This window comes from Oncorhynchus masou, chromosome 17 (genome assembly GCF_036934945.1).
Source record: "Oncorhynchus masou masou isolate Uvic2021 chromosome 17, UVic_Omas_1.1, whole genome shotgun sequence".
NCBI classification, from domain to species: domain Eukaryota; kingdom Metazoa; phylum Chordata; class Actinopteri; order Salmoniformes; family Salmonidae; genus Oncorhynchus; species Oncorhynchus masou.
In genome coordinates, this window is record NC_088228.1 from 1,983,683 (window position 1) to 2,003,916 (window position 20,234).

The 20,234-nt window shown below is 44.0% G+C and overlaps 1 pseudogene; it reads left to right on the plus strand.

Annotated features, from left to right (window-relative positions):
- The window catches only part of LOC135558116 (alpha-N-acetylgalactosaminide alpha-2,6-sialyltransferase 5-like), a 95,387-nt pseudogene extending 92,347 nt beyond the window's left edge, over positions 1-3,040 (plus strand).
- The last annotated feature ends 17,194 nt before the right edge of the window (positions 3,041-20,234 follow it).

The window sequence follows — 20,234 nt, forward strand, 5'->3', positions numbered from 1 at the left end:
GTGGAGTGCTGCAGAGATGATTGTCCCTCTGGAAGTTTCTCCCATCTCCACAGAGGAACTCTGGAGCTCTGTCAGAGGGATCGTAGGGTTCTTGGTCACCTCCCTGACCACGGCCCTTCTCCCTCGATTGCTCAGTTTGACCAGGCGGCCAGCTCTGGGAAGAGTCTTGGTGGTTCCAAACTTCTTTCATTTAAGAATGATGGAGACCTTAATAATTGATTCAAAACATGACCCCACAAATATTTTGATTGGACAGCAGGTTCAATCAACCAGTGACTTCATTGGTTGAACTCTCCCGGCGTGGAAATTGTAAAACATCGCCATGGTGCATAAATATTTCTGAAATACCCCAATACCCCACCACACGTTAAACTAGACTGTCATAAAGCTCATGGTCATTAGGTTGCAAGACAGAAACTGATAGATAATTCTTCAGCCTAGGGTGGAGTTGTTTGAAAGGTAGTACTTCAAGCCTGGGGTGCTTCGTTACGTCCCACCAATGTAAACGCATTGGATTGGTGTTGGTATGTGCTATAAGGTGTTTCAATATAATCCAATTAAGGGAAAGCAACCCTGTGTAACCCTGGTACCTTCTGTTCAGCAACTGGATTAGATTCCTATTGACATGTGGAATAGATTCCTATTGACATGTGGAATAGATTCCTATTGACATGTGGAATAGATTCCTATTGACATGTGGAATGGATTCCTATTGACATGTGGAATAGATTCCTATTGACATGTGGAATGGATTCCTATTGACATGTGGAATAGATTCCTATTGACATGTGGAATGGATTCCTATTGACATGTGGAATAGATTCCTATTGACATGTGGATTAGATTCCTATTGACATGTGGAATGGATTCCTATTGACATGTGGAATGGATTCCTATTGACATGTGGAATAGATTCCTATTGACATGTGGAATGGATTCCTATTGACATGTGGAATAGATTCCTATTTACATGTGGAATAGATTCCTATTGACATGTGGAATAGATTCCTATTGACATGTGGAATGGATTCCTATTGACATGTGGAATAGATTCCTATTGACATGTGGAATGGATTCCTATTTACATGTGGAATGGATTCCTATTGACATGTGGAATGGATTCCTATTGACATGAAGCTGCGAAATCATTATTATTTATCTGCCCATTTTAATACATCTTTATTTTACCCATGGCATGGTAGTTACTGATCACTTTTAAAACAGTTGATCAGATATCTTATCTCACCTATTTCCACCTCTCCCCTCCCTCTCTTTGTTCCCCCCTCTCTCCCCCTACCCTCTCTCCCCCCTCCCTCCCTCCTCTCCCTCCCCCCCTCCCTCCCTATCTCTCTCCCTCCCCTCCCCCTCCCTCCTCTCTCTCTCCCCCTCTCTCTCTCCCCCTCCCTCCCTATCTCTCTCCCTCCCCCTCCCCCCTCCCTCCTCCCTCTCTCTCCCCCCCTCTCTCTCCCCCTCCCCCTCCCTCCCTATCTCTCTCCCCCCCTCCCCCTCCCTCCCTATCTCTCTCCCTCCCCCCCCCTCCCTCCCTATCTCTCTCCCTCCCCTCCCCCTCCCTCCTCTCTCCCTCCCCTCCCCTCGCAGGCGTATCTCCAACTCGTGGTTGAGTACTGGTTGGTTCACTATGACCATAGCTCTGGAGCTGTGTGACCGGATCAATGTCTATGGCATGGTGGCTCCAGACCACTGCAGGTGAGATCTCTATCCTGATCTAACTCATTCTCTCTCTGTCTCTCTCAATCTCTCCCTTTCTCCGTCTCCCAGTCTCCGTCTCTCTGATATCTTTGTCAAATAATCTCTTCTGTTATCCTGTCCCACTCTCAGAGAGCCCCAGCCCCCATCTGTCCCCTACCACTACTACGAGCCCCTCGGTCCAGAGGAGTGTGCCATGTACATCAGCCATGAGCGAGGCCGCAGGGGCAGCCATCACCGCTTTATCACGGAGAAGAGGGTCTTCGCCAGCTGGGCTCGGACCTTCAACATCCACTTCTACCAGCCTGACTGGGAGCCCCCACCGCTGGCCCCCGGTAACCGCTGGCCCCCGGTATCCACTGGCCCCCGGTAACCGCTGGCCCCCGGTAACCGCACGCAGGGGGAGACGGTCTCAGTCAGCATACATGAAAGTTGGATGGTGACAGTGAATGCTGGGCATCTGTGGAAAAGCTGTAACTCAAATGGGACTGAGGACTGAGCTGGAAGATGGTGATGGACAAGACCACATGAGACGGTCCAAAGTCTTCTGACCACAACTGAATGGTCCATACAGTAGAATACTGACTGCACATGGTCCTTCACTGAGGATCGACCGTCCTCCTCTAGGCCGTCATGGACAACTGTAGAATAATGACTGCACATGGTCCTTCACTGAGGATCGACCGTCCTCCTCTAGCTATCCGTCATGGACAACTGTAGAATAATGACTGCACATGGTCCTTCACTGAGGATCGACCGTCCTCCTCTAGGCCGTCATGGACAACTGTAGAATACTGACTGCACATGGTCCTTCACTGAGGATCGACCGTCCTCCTCTAGGCCGTCATGGACAACTGGAAGGACCAAATACAGCTGGCTGGTCCGTAGGCTACTACCCACAACTAGTTTGAGCGTACTGGATGGCCATAAGGCTTACCAACCACTAGTGGGGCACGGGTCAGCAACCGCCAGACGAGATGTGATAAAGTGAAAATGTGAGGCCGCACCCTAACCCCTAACCCCTAACCCCTAACATAGAAAATGTACAGTAGGCTACAGTCAGGGACTGTGGATGTTTTTGACAAGGGGCACAGTATTGTTTTAGCCTGATTTCGATGTGTTTCTGCTTTGAATTTTGTTCGTCAACTTGTCTATAATTAGATCCATGTAGCTTCTCGTCTGTCATCACATGTTGCCGTTGAAGACTAAATCAACCAATCAAATCATTGTTCACCAGAATAATGTTGTAAATCGATAGAATGAACGCTTCGATCTAGTAGGCATACTTATTTTCCTCCATAATTTGCAAATAAATTCATTAAAAATCCTTCAATGTGATTTTCTGGATTTTTTTTCTCATTTTGTCTGTCATAGTTGAAGTGTACCTATGGTGAAAATTACAGGCCTCTCTCATCTTTTTAAGTGGGAGAACTTGCACAATTGGTGGCTGACTAAATACTTTTTTTGCCCCACTGTATCTAAGGCTCTGGTCTGTCCAAGAAGTGAGGGTAAATGGTTTTGGGTATAGGGGAGGGTCACTTGTTTTCAAGTGTTCAGGGAGGGTTTAGGTGAAATATATTTTACTGAATGGACGGCCATCCATTTTAATTTCAGAGTGTTCCAATTTTCTCCATGTAACCTGTATTTGAAATTACCTGCAATCCCTAAAGTAAAGTAAAAAAAAAGTCCTGACTTTTCTAAAAGGTTTTGGTTTTCTTACCTTGTCAGGACAAATTACCTGCAATCCCTAAAGTAAAGTAAAAAAAAAGTCCTGACTTTTCTAAAAGGTTTTGGTTTTCTTACCTTGTCAGGACATTCTGGTGTCTTGTCGGGACATTCTGGTGTCTTGTCAGGAAAACAATTGATTCCAATTCAAAATCCTATTTTCCCCTAAACTAACCTTTAACCTAACCTTATCCTAACCCTAACCCCTAAACTAACCTTTAACCTAACCTTATCCTAACCCTAACCCCTAAACTAACCTTTAACCTAACCTTATCCTAAACCTAACCCCTAAACTAACCTTTAACCTAACCTTATCCTAACCCTAACCCCTAAACTAACCTTTAACCTAACCTTATCCTAACCCTAACCCTAACTAACCTTTAACCTAACCTTATCCTAACCCTAACCCCTAAAAATAACCTTTAACCTAACCTTAATCCTAAAACCCTAACCCCTAAAAATAACCTTTAACCTAACCTTATCCTAACCCTAACCCCTAAACTAACCTTTAACCTAACCTTTTCCTAACCCTAACCCCTAAACTAACCTTTAACCTAACCTTATCCTAACCCTAACCCCTAAACTAACCTTTAACCTAACCTTATCCTAACCCTAACCCCTAAACTAACCTTTAACCTAACCTTATCCTAACCCTAACCCCTAAACTAACCTTTGACCTAACCTTACCCTAACCCCTAAACTAACCTTTAACCTAACCTTATCCTAAACCTAACCACCAAGCCTAAAATAGCCTTTTTCCTTGTGGGGACCTGTGAAATGTTCCCCACCTGTCAAAATTGTCCTTGTTTTTGTCACGCCTTGGTCTTAGTATTTTGTGTTTTAGTTAATTAGTTGGTTAGGCCATTGTGTGACATGGGTTTATGTTTGTTGTATTTCTTGGTGTTTTTTTTTAGTTATTGGGATTGTGGCTGATTAGGTGTGTGTGTTGCATAGGTTTGGCTGCCTGAGGCGGTTCTCAATCAGAGTCAGGTGATTCTCGTTGTCTCTGATTGGGAACCGTATTTAGGTAGCCTGGGTTTCACTTTGTATTTCGTGGGTGATTGTTCCTGTCTCTGTGTTAGTGTTCACCAGACAGGCTGTATAGGTTTTTCACGGTCCGTTTGTTGTTTATGTTATTTCATGTATCGTCATTTGTTCTATTAAAAACATGAGTAACCAACACGCTGCATTTCGGTCCGACTCGCTTTCGACAAACAAAGAACGCCGTTACAGTTTTAGTACTATTGTGAGGACTTCTGGTCCCCACAAGAATAGTAAAACCAAATACAAACACACACACACACACACACACACACACACACACACACACACACACACACACACACACACACACACACACACACACACACACACACACACACACACACACACACACACACACACACACACACACACACACACACACACACAATTGTCCAGATAGAGAGAAGTAGGTCAGAGAGGACACCCTTCAAAACCCAAATCTAAAAATTAAAGCAACGCATAACACTGCCTCAGTAACACTCCAGGGTTTCCGTTAGCTGGTAACTGCCGGCAATGAAATAAATGAAAAGGCGATAAATGAAATTGTCCAGGGCCGAAGCTGAGGGGAAAGCGATAGAGAGGCGAGCCTTGGACTTGTTGATTGCAACGATCAATCTTGAGCTCAATGGGCATTGGCCATTGCGGGTGCATAGCTCTCATTGCCTACAACTTTTTGGGACATTAAATGTCCTGCTAGATTAATAACCAGCTATTAGTAGTGGTGGTTATCTTCAGAGCTAGCTAATGTGTTGACTTTACACTTACTCAGGTGGTGAATTAGCCTATGATATTATAGCACATAAAGATGCAGACAAATGTATCTCTATTAAACAAACAAAAAAGGACAATTCTGGAGCCCTACTTTAACAGTAAAATATAACAATAGCATAATTGTCTATGCATGATAATCATCATTGCACGTTTTTTTTTTTTTTTAAATGTTACCTTTATTTAGCCAGGCAAGTCAGTTAAGAACACATTCTTATTTTCAATGATGGCCTTTTAACAGTAGGTTAACTACTTGTTCAGCGGCAGATTTGTACCTTGTCAGCTCGGGGGTTTGAACTCACAACCTTCCGGTTACTAGTCCAACACTCTAACCACTAGGCTACCCTGCCGCCCCAAAATATGTTGAATCACAACATGAGAAGATGATGAAACAATTGATTTATTCAATACCATCTCAGTAGTCATTACACTTTTTAATAAAGCAAATTACTTTATATATATTACTTTATACACATATTGTTCTCTTCCGTGGTGCCGCAAAACTGAAAAACGAAGTGCCACCAATGGAAAATGTTCAGATCCAATTTTGGAACTTTTATTTATTTCTTTTGTCTTATTTGTAATAATTTGTTTAGTTATTATTCTAGGTTTATTTATTCATCCAAACCAGTCCTTGAAATATTCAAAATGTGTTTTATTTCATTCGGTTGAGAGATTTTTGTTGGCTAACTTAAATTCAATATTTTTAATTGTGTGCTCCATAATTAGTTTAAGATAGGTTAGAAATAGACCTGTTAGAAAATAAATATCACTAGCCTATTGCTGTCATTTGATGGGTATGATAGGCCTTAGCCTTTCTTGGTAATTGCTGCAATTTAGCCTGTTCAAAAATGTTGGTTTAAACCATTTTGTAAGTGTTACATTCTGTTGGGACATTTTTGGGGGGTCAAATTAAGTTCCAACTGTTGTGTTTTACAATATCCTGCTTGTATTTTTTTAAACGACAGCTTGACTTACTTTTGATATTACCTTAATAACGTTTAGAAACCTTTGTGAAGGTTTGGTGTGGTGAAGGTTTGGTGTTATGTTGATGTGAAGACAGTGGGCACCGACGCTCCAACTCCGACAGTTGAACTTGAGGTGAGGAAGACTGTTTCAGGCCCAGGTTACTCCTATAATCTAACAATAAAAGAAACTGAGAAACTTTCATTATCAGCCAGGATCAGAAGGCTCCAGTTAAATCAAAATAAATAAAAGAGGGCTGCATCCCAAAAGCCTTATGGGTACTGGTCTCGTTGGTCTAGTTGGTCTCGTTGGTCTAGTATGGTACTAGTAATGCACTGTGAAGGGTGAATTGGGTGCCATTTGGAATGGAGAGGTGTGTTAGGAGGCTGGTGTTGGATGAGAAGACGGAGTAGGAGTCTGGTGTTGGATGAGAAGACGGAGTAGGAGGCTGGTGTTGGATGAGAAGACAGAGTAGGAGTCTGGTGTTGGTGAGAAGGGTGAATTGGGCTGGTGTTGGATGAGAAGACGGAGTAGGAGTCTGGTGTTGGATGAGAAGACGGAGTAGGAGTCTGGTGTTGGATGAGAAGACGGAGTAGGAGTCTGGTGTTGGATGAGAAGATGGAAGAGTCTGGTGTTGGATGAGAAGACGGAGTAGGAGTCTGGTGTTGGATGAGAAGACAGAGTAGGAGTCTGGTGTTGGATGAGAAGACGGAAGGAGGCTGGTGTTGGAGAAGACGGAGTAGGAGTCTGGTGTTGGATGAGAAGACGGAGTAGGAGTCTGGTGTTGGATGAGAAGACGGAGTAGGAGTCTGGTGTTGGATGAGAAGACGGAGTAGGAGTCTGGTGTTGGATGAGAAGACGGAGTAGGAGTCTGGTGTTGGATGAGAAGATGGAGTAGGAGTCTGGTGTTGAATGAGAAGATGGAGTAGGAGTCTGGTGTTGGATGAGAAGATGGAGTAGGAGTCTGGTGTTGGATGAGAAGACGGAGTAGGAGTCTGGTGTTGGATGAGAAGATGGAGTAGGAGTCTGGTGTTGAATGAGAAGACGGAGTAGGAGTCTGGTGTTGGATGAGAAGACCGAGTAGGAGTCTGGTGTTGGATGAGAAGACAGAGGAGGAGTCTGGTGTTGGATAAGAAGATGGAGGAGGAGTCTGGTGTTGAATGGGAAGATGGAGTAGGAGTCTGGTGTTGAATGAGAAGACGGAGTAGGAGTCTGGTGTTGAATGAGGAGACAGAGTAGGAGTCTGGTGTTGGATGAGAAGATGGAGGAGGAGTCTGGTGTTGGATGAGAAGATGGAATAGGGGTCTGGTGTTGAATGAGAAGATGGAATAGGGGTCTGGTGTTGGATGAGAAGACGGAGTAGGAGTCTGGTGTTGGATGAGAAGACGGAGTAGGAGTCTGGTGTTGGATGAGAAGATGGAGTAGGAGTCTGGTGTTGAATGAGAAGATGGAGTAGGAGTCTGGTGTTGGATGAGAAGACGGAGTAGGAGTCTGGTGTTGGATGAGAAGACAGAGGAGGAGTCTGGTGTTGGATAAGAAGATGGAGGAGGAGTCTGGTGTTGAATGGGAAGATGGAGTAGGAGTCTGGTGTTGAATGAGAAGATGGAGTAGGAGTCTGGTGTTGGATGAGAAGACAGAGGAGGAGTCTGGTGTTGGATGAGAAGACAGAGGAGGAGTCTGGTGTTGGATGAGAAGATGGAGTTGGAGTTTGGTGTTGAATGAGAAGATGGAGTAGGAGTCTGGTGTTGAATGAGAAGATGGAGTAGGAGTCTGGTGTTGGATGAGAAGACAGAGGAGGAGTCTGGTGTTGGATGAGAAGACAGAGGAGGAGTCTGGTGTTGGATAAGAAGATGGAGGAGGAGTCTGGTGTTGAATGGGAAGATGGAGTAGGAGTCTGGTGTTGAATGAGAAGACGGAGTAGGAGTCTGGTGTTGAATGAGGAGACAGAGTAGGAGTCTGGTGTTGGATGAGAAGATGGAGGAGGAGTCTGGTGTTGGATGAGAAGATGGAATAGGGGTCTGGTGTTGAATGAGAAGATGGAATAGGGGTCTGGTGTTGGATGAGAAGATGCAGGAGGAGTCTGGTGTTGAATGAGAAGATGGAATAGGGGTCTGGTGTTGAATGAGAAGATGGAATAGGGGTCTGGTGTTGGATGAGAAGATGCAGGAGGAGTCTGGTGTTGAATGAGAAGACGGAGTAGGAGTCTGGTGTTGAATGAGGAGATGGAGGATGAGTCTGGTGTTGAATGAGAAAATGGAGTAGGAGTCTAATGTTGAGTGAGCAGATGGAGTTTGGGCCTGACTGAGGGGTAAGGACTTCTTCAAGACTGTGTCCCAAATGGCAAACCAGTCCATATTTAGTGCACTTATTTTGACCAAAGGTACAGCAATTGACACCCCTTGACTTTTTCTTGTGTTACAGCCTGAATTTAAACATGGATTACATTTACATCTACATATCCTTTTCAGCATGGTGGGTATCAATTACATTTTGGATGGTGTATCAATACACCCAGTCACAACAAAGGCATCGTTCCTAACTCAGTAGCCAGAGAGGAAGGAAACTGCTCAGGGATTTCACCATGAGCCCAATGGTGACTTTAAAACAGCTACAGAGTTTAATGGCTGTGGTGGGAGAAAAATGAGGATGGATCAACAACATTGTAAACTCAGCAAAAAAAGAAACGTCCCATTTTCAGGACCTTGTCTTTCAAAGATAATTCGTAAAAATCCAAATGATTTCACAGATCTTCATTGTCAACGGTTTAAACATGTTATGAACTTGAGTGAAGACCCAAACGCGGTTTTAACAGAAAACAGAGTTCTTTAATAAAAAACAGGAATGGCATAAATCCTCTTCCAACGTAGTCAATGGAACAAAAGAACGTAGTATAATGCAGGTTGCACCTGCCATGCAGACTCCGACAGGACAGGACAAGGTGGAAGCAAACGAGACGACAGCTTGCTTCTGGCATCAAAAAACACAAACAAGAATCAGACACTGAAAGTAGCAGGAACAGAGAAAGAAATAGAGACCTAATCAGAGGGGGAAGAGAGAACAGGTGGGGAAAGAGAGAATGAGCTAGTTAGGGGAAATGTAGAACAGCTGAGGGATGAGAGACAGAGAAGGTAACCTAAAAAGACCAGCAGAGAGAGAGAATGAAGAGAAAGGACAGGAACAGACATAACAAGACATGACAAAACACTGTTTCCAATGCTTGTTGTGATGAACCATAAACAATTAATGAACATGCACCTGTGGAACTGTCATTAAGGCATTAACAGAGTACAGACGGTAGGCAATTAAGGTCACTGTTATGAAAACTTACTACTGACTCTGAAAAACACCAAGAGAAAGATGCCCAGGGTCCCTGCTCATCTGCATGAACGTGCCTTAGGCATGTTGTAAGGAGGCATGAGGACTGCAGATGTGGCCAGGGCAATAAATTGCAATGATCGTACTGTGAGATGCCTAAGACAGCGCTACAGGGTGACAGAACGGACAGCTGTTCGTCCTCGCGTTACAACACCTAGACAGAATCAGTACATCCGAACATCACACCTGCGGAACAGATACAGGATGGCAACAACAACTGCCCCAGTTACACCAGGAACGCACAATTCCTCCATCAGTGCTCAGACTGTCCGCAATAGGCTGAGAGAGGCTGGACTGAGGGCTTGTAGGCCTGTTGTAAGGCAGGTCCTCACCAGACATCACCGGCAACAACGTCACCTATGGGCACAAACCCACCATTACTGGACCAGACAGGACTGGCAAAAAGTGCTCTTCACTGACGATTCGTGATGGTTGGTTTCACGTTTAGCATCGAAGGAATGAACGTTACACCGAGGCCTGTACTCCGGAGCGGGATCGATTTGGAGGTGGAGGGTCCGTCATGGTCTGGGGCGGTGTGTTACAACATCATTGGACTGAGCTTGTTGTCATTGCAGGCAATCTCAATGCTGTGCATTACAGGGAAGACATCTTCTTCCATCATGTTGTACCCTTCCTGCAGGCTCATCCTGACATGACCCTCCAGCGTGACGATGCCACCAGCCACACTGCTCGTTCTGTGCTTGATTTCCTACAAGACAGGAATGTCAGTGTTCTGCCATGGCCAGCGAAGAGCCCAGATCTCAATCCTATTGAGCACGTCTGGGACCTGTTGGATCAGAGGGTGAGGGCCATTCCCCCCAGAAATGTCCAGGAACTTGCAGGTGCCTTGGTGGAAGAGTAGGGTAACATCTCACAGCAAGAACTGGCAAATCAGGTGCAGTCCGTGAGGAGAAGCACTGCAGTACTTACTGCAGCTGGTGGACACACCAGATACTAACTGTTACTTTTGATTTTGACCCCCCCTTTGTTCAGGGACACATTATTCCATTTCTGTTAGTCACATGTCTGTGGAACTTGTTCAGTTCATGCCTCAGTTGTTTAATCTTGTTATGTTCATACAAATATTTACACGTTAGGTTTTCTGAAAATAAATGCGGTTGACAGTGAGAGTTTAGTTACTCCACAATACTGACCTAAATGACAGAGGGAAAAGAAGGAAGCCTGTGCAGAATAACAATATTCCAAAACATGCTGTTTGCAACAAAGTAATACTGCAAAGCACATGGCGAAGCAATTCACTTTTTGCACTGAATACAAAGTGTTGTGTCTGGTTCAATCTATTACAACACATTACTGAGTACCACTCTCCATATTTTCAAGAATAGCTGTGGCTGCATCATGTTATGGGTATGCTTGTAATCGTTAAGGACTGAGGAGTTTTTTAGGATAAAAAAATCCTTGTGTAAAACCTGGTTCAGTCTGCTTTTCACCAGATACTGGGAGATTAATTCACCTTTCAGCAGGACAATAACCGAAAACTCAAGGTCAAATCTACACTGGAGTTGCTTACCAAGAAGACAGTGAATATTCCTGAGTGGTAGAAATACAGTTTTGAGTTTAATCTACTTGAAAATCTATGGCAACACCTGAAAATGGCTGTCTAGTAATGATCAACAACAGATTTGACGGAGCTTGAAGAATTTAGAAAATAATAATGGGAAAATTTTTCACAATCCAGGTGTGGAAAGCTCTTAGAGATTTACCCAGAAAGACTCACAGCTGTAATCGCGGACAAAGGTGTGTCTACAAGGTATTGACTCAGGGTCTAAAGTAGTGTACTATACAGGGCTCTGGTCTAAAGTAGTGTACTATACAGGGCTCTGGTCTAAAGTAGTGTACTATACAGGGCTCTGGTCTAAAGTAGTGTACTATACAGGACTCTGGTCTAAAGTAGTGTACTATACAGGGCTCTGGTCTAAAGTAGTGTACTATATAGGGCTCTGGTCTAAAGTAGTGTACTATACAGGGCTCTGGTCTAAAGTAGTGTACTATATAGGGCTCTGGTCTAAAGTAGTGTACTATACAGGACTCTGGTCTAAAGTAGTGTACTATACAGGGCTCTGGTCTAAAGTAGTGTGCTGTAGAGGGCTCTGGTCTAAAGTTGTGTACTATATAGGGCTCTGGTCTAAAGTAGTGTACTATACAGGGCTCTGGTCTAAAGTAGTGTACTATACAGGGCTCTGGTCTAAAGTAGTGTGCTGTAGAGGGCTCTGGTCTAAAGTTGTGTACTATATAGGGCTCTGGTCTAAAGTAGTGTGCTACGCAGGGAATAGGGCTCTGGTCTAAAGTAATGTACTATACAGAGCTCTGGTCTAAAGTAGTGTACTATATAGGGCTCTGGTCTAAAGTAGTGTACTATATAGGGCTCTGGTCTAAAGTAGTGTGCTACGCAGGGAATCGGGTGCCAAGTCTCCTGGAACTATTTAGTCACTAGTCATTACTAGTAGAAAGAAAACGGTTCAGCAAATGATGAAGAGGAGAGAGAACAACCTTAATGATGAAGAGGAGAGAGAACAACTGTAATGATGAAGAGGAGAGAGAACAACCGTAGCTAGAACCACTATACTGCCCTACCAATGCAAAAAGGCGGTGGAACTGAGAAAAATGTATTTTATTTGCCTTGTTTTCACAGTAACAGTTACTGCTAGCATGACCCCCATTTTCTCCTGAACACAATACAATAGAGGCAGGATACTTGTCCACATGATTAATCACGTATTTAATGAAGCAAAAATGACAACTCATTTTCGACCAAATGAGCAGTTACTGCCTTTTTGCTTGGTAGGGCAGTATAGGTAGCCAATCAAACTTTAACTGAAAAGAGAGTTGTGTGTGTGCATGCGTGTCACGAAGCTGGCAAGGAAAAAAATACCAATTTCACAATGAGAATTGGTGCAGAATTCTAATACCATTCTAATTATTCTACTATTCTAAATATAAATATATATATATATATATATAAAATACATTAAAATACTATTCTAATTCTACTAATATTTAAATATATATATATATATATAATACTGTTCTGATACTAATCTAAAATATACATTTATATATATATATAAAAAATACTATTCTAATTCTACTAATATTTAAAAATAAATATATATGTTCTAATACTAATCTAAAAAAAAAATATATATATATATATATATGTATATATATTGTGGCAAAGAAGGGGGTCGAGTGGTAAATGGCAGATATGTGAGAGCAGAACTAATAAACGGGCTCTGCCCGATCACTAAAATGGCCACCCCTGTCAGAACTACAGATCACAAAATGGCCGACCACCAAAACTACAAGTCCCAGAAGCAAGGGGAACCCTCAGAAGGTGGAGCCAACCCACAGATAAAGGGTCAAGAAAAACCAGGAAGAGGAGAAGAGAGTGCTGGAAGGATCTATGAACAATAGAGAAAGAGACAATAGAGATTGGCTGGATTTACCGTGTATGAGTTGGACTGTTTTGGACTTACCTGTTGGCGTTTGGACCTGGACCTACCGAGAACCCGATTCGTGTACCGAACCCTGCTATCCTTGACCTCGCCTACGGCCTGGGTGGACCAGGACGGAGAAACAAACACACAGGTACTGTCCTGTTCGAAAGAACTCTCATTCTTGGGTGATTTGGTGACAGTTTACCACTTAGTTTGTGACAAACGCTCCTAACCTTGAAGAGGTTTGCCACAATATATATATATATATATACATATACAGTTGAAGTCGAAGGTTTACATACACCTTAACCAAATACATTTAAACTCAGTTTTTCACAATTCCTGACGTTTAATCCTCGTAAAAATTCCCTGTCTTAGGTCAGTTAGGATCACCACTTTATTTTAAGAATGTGAAATGTCAGAATAATAATATAGAGAATGATTTATTTCAGCTTTTATTTCTTCCATCTCATTCCCAGTGGGTCAGACGTTTACATTCACTCAATTAGTATTTGGTAGCATTGCCTTTAAATTGTTTAACTTTGGTCAAACGTTTTGGGTAGCCTTCCACAAGCTTCCCACAATAAGTTGGGTGAGTTTTGGCCCATTCCTCCTGACAGAGCTGGTGTAACTGAGTCAGGTTTGTAGGCCTCCTTGCTCACACACACTTTTTCAGTTCTGCCCACAGATTTTCTATGGGATTGAGTTAAGGGGTTTGTGATTGTCACTCCAATACCTGGACTTTGTTGTCCTTAAGCCATTTTGCTACAACTTTTGAAGTATGCTTGGGGTCATTGTCCATTTGGAAGACCCATTTGCGACCAAGCTTTCACTTCCTGACTGATGTCTTGAGATGTTGCTTCACTATATCCACATAATTTTCTGCCCGCATGATGCCATCTATTTTGTGAAGTGCACCAGTCCCTCCGGCAGCAAAGCACCCTCACAACATGATGCTGCCACCCCCGTGCTTCACGGTTGGGATGATGTTCTTCAGCTTGCAAGCTTCCCCCTTTTTCCTCCAAACATAACGATGGTCATTATGACCAAACAGTTCTATTTTTGTTTCATCAGGCCAGAGGACATTTCTCCGAAAAGGTATGATCTTTGTCCCCATGTGCAGTTGCAAACCGGACTCTGGCTTATTTATGACGGTTTTGGAGCAGTGGCTTCTTCCTTGCTGAGCGGCCTTTCAGGTTATGTCGATATAGGACTCATTTTGCTGTGGATATAGATTATTTTGTACCTGTTTCCTCCAGCATCTTCACAAGGTCCTTTGCTGTTGTTCTGGGATTGATTAGCACTTTTCACACCAAAGTCTAATACTATTCTAAATCTAATACTATTCTAATTCTAATATTATTCTAAATCTAATATTATTCTAAATCTAATATTATTTTAATTCTATTATTATTCTAAATCTAATACTATTCTAAATCTAATACTATTCTAAATCTAATACTATTCTAATACTGTTCTAATTCTAATACTGTTCTAATTCTAATACTATTCTAATTCTAATACTATTCGAATTTGAATTCTAATACTATTCTAATTCTAATATTATTCTAAATCTAATACTATTCTAATACTATTCTAATACTAATACTATTCTAATATTATTCTAAATCTAATACTATTCTTATTCTAATACTATTTTAATTCTAATTCTAATATTATTCTAAATCTAATACTATTCTAAAACTATTCTAAATCTATTGTCCAAAATCTACTATTCTACAGTTTTTTCCAACTGCTTACACACAACATCTTTTAATTTCACACAATTTTTTAAACCTCTCACTCAAAGTGCAAAACTACACACCAAATATCCAAAACCATAAGCTATTTCTATGCCTTGGACTCAGTTGTCAATTGCATAAACCCTTTTTTCAAAACACTCCACACAATTCTCTACCTAAAACACAAACAAATCTAACAGGAAGTGACTTGCTTTCCTTTTCCAAACACAACCAATCAAAATGCTACACTTATTCACCAGGTCACACACACACACTCCTCACATGTGCAAACACTAATAGCTTAACTGATCACTAACCAATCACTGCTTTACTGTAGTATAGGCCTATAAGTAGGTCAAAGGTCAGATTACCTGTTTTCAACAATGGATGCCAACAATGGACAGAGAGCAGGAGGGAGAGGTAGGAGGGAGAGGAAGAAGAGGACGAGGGCAAAGAAGGGAAGGAAGGAGCGCCATCTCTGGTGATATTACTTGTAGATCATGTGATCAACCGCGGTTTGACCATGAGAGAGGCTGGACTGAGAGTCCAGCCCAACTTGAGTCGATTTACAGTGGCGTCCATAATTCGAACCTCCAGAACTGTGAACAGGAATGCAACTATCTAATGACTAGTAATGTACTGTAAAATACGTATGACTGCATAGTATTGCATAAACATGTGTAACTCTAAGCCATCCATTTACTGCACTGCATTGAATGAATGAGGTTGGTTATCATGCTGTACTGCATTGAATGAATGAGGTTGGTTATCATGCTGTACTACATTGAATGAATGAGGATGGTTATCATGCTGTACTACATTGAATGAATGAGGATGGTTATCATGCTGTACTACATTGAATGAATGAGGTTGGTTATCATGCTGTACTATATTGAATGAATGAGGTTGGTTATCATACTGCACTGCATTGAATGAATGAGGTTGGTTATCATGCTGTACTACATTGAATGAATGAGGTTGGTTATCATGCTGTACTACATTGAATGAATGAGGATGGTTATCATGCTGTACTACATTGAATGAATGAGGTTGGTTATCATGCTGTACTACATTGAATGAATGAGGTTGGTTATCATGCTGTACTACATTGAATGAATGAGGTTGGTTATCATGCTGTACTACATTGAATGAATGAGGTTGGTTATCATGCTGTACTACATTGAATGAATGAGGTTGGTTATCATGCTGTACTACATGTTTATGTATATTGTTTACAGTTCCTGTGCTGAACACATACTGTGTTTGAATTCTGTACAGAGTGGAAAGGCAAAGACATGGAGGACGAGGACGCTTGTTTACAGATGTACAAGAGACTGCAATTATAAATATGGTTTTGGCCAACAAGGCAATTAGGATCAGAGAGATAAGAGAGCATATCTTGAATAATGACACCATATTTAACAACATCAATGCTGTATGCCTGTCGACCACACAACGCATTCTCCAACGGCACCGAGTGACGATGAAACAACTTTACAAGGTGCCATTTGAGAGAAACTCTGACAAGAATATGCGACATGACTTTGTAGAGGTATGTATGCAACACTACATCCAGTACTTCAGACATACCATATTTACTCATCTGTATATCCTTTTGTCTTTTACAGAGAGTATTGGAGCTGGATGCCCATGGAATTCACCATGAATTTATTTATGTGGATGAGGTTGGCTTCAACCTCACCAAAACCAGGCTCCGCGGAAGAAATGTAATAGGACAGAGGGCAATAACCAATGTCCCCGGACAGCGTGGGGGAAATATAACTATGTGCGCTGCCATCACTCAAAACGGGGTCCTCCATCACAACGCCACACTGGGTCCGTACAACACCGGCCACATGCTCACTTTTCTGGATGCAATTTACACAATGCTTGTCCCTGATCCAGATCAGGAGCCTGCTAGATTTGTGGTTTTATGGGACAATGTTAGTTTTCACCGGGCTGTTCTGGTCCAAAACTGGTTTGCCATCCATCCACAATTTGTAGTTTTGTACCTACCCCCACATTCACCTTTTCTAAATCCCATAAAGGAATTCTTCTCAGCCTGGCGCTGGAAAGTGTATGATCGCCAACCCTATGCCCGCATGCCGCTTCTCCAGGCAATGGAGGACGCATGTGGGGACATAGAGGTTGCCTCTGTCCATTGTTGTATACGCCATGCTAGGAGATACTTCCCTCCATGTGGGGACATAGAGGTTGGATAGGCCATGCTAGGAGATACTTCCCTCCATGTGGGGACATAGAGGTTGGATACGCCATGCTAGGAGATACTTCCCTCCATGTGGGGACATAGAGGTTGGATACGCCATGCTAGGAGATACTTCCCTCCATGTGGGGACATAGAGGTTGTCTCTGTCCATGGTTGGATACGCCATGCTAGGAGATACTTACCTCAATGTGGGGACATAGAGGTTGTCTCTGTCCATGGTTGGATACGCCATGCTAGGAGATACTTCCCTCCATGTGGGGACATAGAGGTTGCCTCTGTCCAAGGTTGGATACACCATGCTAGGAGATACTTCCCTCCATGTGGGGACATAGAGGTTGCCTCTGTCCAAGGTTGGATACGCCATGCTAGGAGATATTTCCCTCCATGTGGGGACATAGAGGTTGGATACACCATGCTAGGAGATACTTCCCTCCATGTGGGGACATAGAGGTTGGATACGCCATGCTAGGAGATACTTCCCTCCATGTGGGGACACAGAGGTTGTCTCTGTCCATGGTTGGATACGCCATGCTAGGAGATATTTCCCTCCATGTGGGGACATAGAGGTTGGATACACCATGCTAGGAGATACTTCCCTCCATGTGGGGACATAGAGGTTGGATACGCCATGCTAGGAGATACTTCCCTCCATGTGGGGACACAGAGGTTGGATACACCATGCTAGGAGATACTTCCCTCCATGTGGGGACATAGAGGTTGGATACGCCATGCTAGGAGATACTTCCCTCCATGTGGGGACACAGAGGTTGGATACACCATGCTAGGAGATACTTCCCTCCATGTGGGGACATAGAGGTTGGATACGCCATGCTAGGAGATACTTCCCTCCATGTGGGGACATAGAGGTTGGATACGCCATGCTAGGAGATACTTCCCTCCATGTGGGGACATAGAGGTTGGATACGCCATGCTAGGAGATACTTCCCTCCATGTGGGGACATAGAGGTTGGATACGCCATGCTAGGAGATACTTCCTCCATGTGGGGACATAGAGGTTGGATACGCCATGCTAGGAGATACTTCCCTCCATGTGGGGACATAGAGGTTGGATACGCCATGCTAGGAGATACTTCCCTCCATGTGGGGACATAGAGGTTGGATACGCCATGCTAGGAGATACTTCCCTCCATGTGGGGACATAGAGGTTGGATACGCCATGCTAGGAGATACTTCCCTCCATGTGGGGACATAGAGGTTGGATACGCCATGCTAGGAGATACTTCCCTCCATGTGGGGACATAGAGGTTGGATACGCCATGCTAGGAGATACTTCCTCCATGTGGGGACATAGAGGTTGGATACACCATGCTAGGAGATACTTCCCTCCATGTGGGGACATAGAGGTTGGATACGCCATGCTAGGAGATACTTCCCTCCATGTGGGGACATAGAGGTTGGATACGCCATGCTAGGAGATACTTCCCTCCATGTGGGGACATAGAGGTTGGATACGCCATGCTAGGAGATACTTCCCTCCATGTGGGGACATAGAGGTTGGATACGCCATGCTAGGAGATACTTCCCTCCATGTGGGGACATAGAGGTTGGATACGCCATGCTAGGAGATACTTCCCTCCATGTGGGGACATAGAGGTTGGATACGCCATGCTAGGAGATACTTCCCTCCATGTGGGGACATAGAGGTTGGATACGCCATGCTAGGAGATACTTCCCTCCATGTGGGGACATAGAGGTTGGATACGCCATGCTAGGAGATACTTCCCTCCATGTGGGGACATAGAGGTTGGATACGCCATGCTAGGAGATACTTCCCTCCATGTGGGGACATAGAGGTTGGATACGCCATGCTAGGAGATACTTCCCTCCATGTGGGGACATAGAGGTTGGATACGCCATGCTAGGAGATACTTCCCTCCATGTGGGGACATAGAGGTTGTCTCTGTCCATGGTTGGATACGCCATGCTAGGAGATACTTCCCTCCATGTGGGGACATAGAGGTTGGATACGCCATGCTAGGAGATACTTCCCTCCATGTGGGGACATAGAGGTTGGATACGCCATGCTAGGAGATACTTCCCTCCATGTGGGGACATAGAGGTTGGATACGCCATGCTAGGAGATACTTCCCTCCATGTGGGGACATAGAGGTTGGATACACCATGCTAGGAGATACTTCCCTCCATGTGGGGACATAGAGGTTGGATACGCCATGCTAGGAGATACTTCCCTCCATGTGGGGACATAGAGGTTGGATACGCCATGCTAGGAGATACTTCCCTCCATGTGGGGACATAGAGGTTGGATACGCCATGCTAGGAGATACTTCCCTCCATGTGGGGACATAGAGGTTGGATACGCCATGCTAGGAGATACTTCCCTCCATGTGGGGACATAGAGGTTGGACCACTAGGAGATACTTCCCTCCATGGGGACTAGGAGATACTTCCCTCCATGTGGGGACATAGAGGTTGGATACGCCATGCTAGGAGATACTTCCCTCCATGTGGGGACATAGAGGTTGGATACGCCATGCTAGGAGATACTTCCCTCCATGTGGGGACATAGAGGTTGGATACGCCATGCTAGGAGATACTTCCCTCCATGTGGGGACACAGAGGTTGGATACGCCATGCTAGGAGATACTTCCCTCCATGTGGGGACATAGAGGTTGGATACGCCATGCTAGGAGATACTTCCCTCCATGTGGGGACATAGAGGTTGGATACGCCATGCTAGGAGATACTTCCCTCCATGTGGGGACATAGAGGTTGGATACGCCATGCTAGGAGATACTTCCCTCCATGTGGGGACATAGAGGTTGGATACGCCATGCTAGGAGATACTTCCCTCCATGTGGGGACATAGAGGTTGGATACGCCATGCTAGGAGATACTTCCCTCCATGTGGGGACATAGAGGTTGGATAGGCCATGCTAGGAGATACTTCCCTCCATGTGGGGACATAGAGGTTGGATACACCATGCTAGGAGATACTTCCCTCCATGTGGGGACACAGAGGTTGGATACACCATGCTAGGAGATACTTCCCTCCATGTGGGGACATAGAGGTTGGATAGGCCATGCTAGGAGATACTTCCCTCCATGTGGGGACATAGAGGTTGGATACGCCATGCTAGGAGATACTTCCCTCCATGTGGGGACATAGAGGTTGGATACGCCATGCTAGGAGATACTTCCCTCCATGTGGGGACATAGAGGTTGGATACGCCATGCTAGGAG